The sequence below is a fragment of the Octodon degus genome, unplaced genomic scaffold (assembly GCF_000260255.1).
Source record: "Octodon degus isolate 3935 unplaced genomic scaffold, OctDeg1.0 scaffold00130, whole genome shotgun sequence".
In the NCBI taxonomy this organism is placed as follows: Eukaryota; Metazoa; Chordata; class Mammalia; order Rodentia; family Octodontidae; genus Octodon; species Octodon degus.
The window spans coordinates 4,152,258-4,154,750 of NW_004524706.1; the positions used below are offsets into that span (position 1 = coordinate 4,152,258).

Consider the following 2,493-nt stretch of genomic DNA (forward strand, 5'->3'; position numbering starts at 1 on the left):
CAGTGTGGCTGGCACTCAGTAAATGTTAATACTTCCCTCCTTTTTCTTGCCTTGTGGCCAAAGGAGACCTAATCTAAATTTTATTTCCTATGGGGAAAATAACCCCACTTGGGGTGAGAGTGGGAGGCTGGAACTAAGGCTGACTTCATTCTGGCCTCTTTTATTTTTTTGGCACCAGGAATCGAACTCAGGACCTCGTGCTTCCCAGGTAGCTGTGCCTGATCTAGATCCCAGGCCTGCCTCTCCCTTTTTATTTTTTTTTTCTGTTTTTGGTATCTGGAATCAAACTCAGGACCTTGGGCTTGGAAGGCAAGCGCTGCTGTGCCACTGAGCTACATCCCCAGAACGCCTGCGCCTGGGGTCTGTGGGGTTGCTGTTCGCTGCTAAAGCCACACTCGTCCAGAGTTTCATCATCATCTAAAAGCTGGTCGTCCTTTTACAACTGCCGCCATCGGGCGGCTGTGTGGGCTGCTTAGGAATGAATGCCCTCGACCTTCTCCCCCTCCCACTGGGTGTTCTAAGGGAAGGCAGAGATCTAGGGGACTGCGGGCATCCTGGGCTGATTTTGATGTTCTGGCCTCAGGTTACCTGATTCCAGGGTTGTTATGACAGACAGAAATAAACCAATGTTACTGGGGAGGGTCAAAAAAAAAAAAAAAAAAAAAAGGCAATGCCCTCGAGTAAACCTTTCAGCTCAAACACCCCGGTCTAGTAACACCGGGTCGTTAGGAACTCGTCCTTGGGCCCGGCCGCCCCTCCCCCGCGCCCTGAATCTCATTTTATGGGGAGGAAACAGCAAGGGAAATGGCTCGCGATACAATGCAAGAGGTGACTAGTCAGAGTATAAAAACCAGGTGCCCCCAAACTCCCAGCTCTGACGACTAAAGTCGGCTAGCTAGTGGGTGGGGCCCAGGACCTCCCTAGAGGCTGGTTCCAAAATGGTGGAGACAGTGGCGTCAGCAACGCCCCCGCCCTTTCCGTCCACCTCCCTCTCTCCACCAGGCCAGCCAGGAGGGGGAGGGGAAAGAACGGCGTGACACACGTGACTTCCGACGACGCGGCGCGTTACGCGAAGCGGCGGGCTCAACGCTAGGTTTGTCTTATGGGAAATGTAGTTCAAGAGACCACTCATTGGGGAGACAGCCGCAGGCTTAGGACTATATTTCCCAGAAGGAAGCGGGCGTGACGCCACCATCGCCGCCACCGGAGAGCAGGGACGCGGAGCGCGCTGTCGGGCGGGGGCGAGGTTCGGGCCGGTTGTGCCGTTGCGAGGTTGCCTGTGAGGTCGGTGCGGTAGGCCTAGGTGAGTGAGTCTTTTTTGATGGGAGTTAGGTCACCTTCACCGACCCTTTTTTGTTTTTCCTATCTCTTCTCTGTAGTGCCTGGGTCCGAGTCCGGAGAAGGACTGGCGCGAAGCCGCTTCCCCGCGCTTACACCCGGGCCTCTTCTGAGCGGGCCCTGCTCTCTCCGACTCCTCCCCCTCCCCGCCCTTCAAGGCTTCCCTTCGCTCCGGCCTAGCTCCTGAGGCCTTAGGCCACCTACTCTCTGGTAATTTCTGCGCGTTCTAGCCGTTGTAATCTGCAATCTGCGCGGGGAGGCCTTCACTACCCGCCCCCCTTTGGCTGTACGAACCCCATTATTTGGATTCTCATTTTCCGGAACTCTTGACTCTTCCCCTCCCCCCAGTCTCCATTACCTTGTTTCTGTCTTCTAGGGCGAGTGTGGCTGGCAGTCAGTAAATGTTACACTTCCATTCTTTTTCTGGCCTTATGGCCAGAGGAGGCCTAATTTAAATTTTATCTTCTACCGGGCAAATAACCCCATTTTTCGTGGGTGGTGGGTGGGATAGAACTAAGGCCAACTTCATTCTAGCCGTAATTGGCGTGTGTCCTGCTTATACAAGCCAATTATGTCTCTGCATCTAAGCAACTTTACCAGCTTTTTTTTCTTTTTGCTTTTCTGAATCTTAGGGGTGGAGTATGGCAGCAGAAGCCGGCGAGCAGCGCTGGTCCCAGAAGTTGGAAGCCTTCAGTGGGAGTACAGTGTTTTGTGGGGAGATTAATTGGATTGAAGGGAAAGCCTCTGAGAGTATGGTGGGAGGGAGCCAGTGAAGCTTTCGGTGGTAGCATAACAGAAGTGCTCTGGAGGCAGTCTGCCTGGCTGGCTTTGCCAGCTTTCGATTATTAGATCGAGTCTTCGCTTCCAGGTGCCTCAATTTTTTTTTTTTTTTCTTTCCCAAAAATAGCAGTGACTAACTGACCTTTTAATAGAGTTATTGTGAAGACTAAGTAGAATAAATATAATTTACCGTGATGATAGGATTGCTAGATTATAGGTTCAGAATAGAGAGGCATATGTCATACTGTCATTTTTCTTTCCTTGTAGGTGATAGTCTGGGTTTTTTTCGTGGAAATACTGCTTATTGTAGTCTGACCTGTTACCTAGCAAACTTGATATATAAAGTCTTTTTTTTTTTAATTTTTTTTTTTTTTT

General features: G+C 50.9%; 1 protein-coding gene across 1 annotated transcript in view; it reads left to right on the forward strand.

Annotated features, from left to right (window-relative positions):
- The first annotated feature begins 1,204 nt into the window (after nt 1–1,204).
- Thrap3 (thyroid hormone receptor associated protein 3) overlaps nt 1,205–2,493 on the forward strand; it is a 49,291-nt gene continuing 48,002 nt past the window's right edge. The window contains exon 1 of the mRNA XM_023701042.1: nt 1,205–1,303. The gene's annotated coding sequence lies outside the window, so the exon portion shown is untranslated. The remainder of the gene's footprint in view (nt 1,304–2,493) is intronic.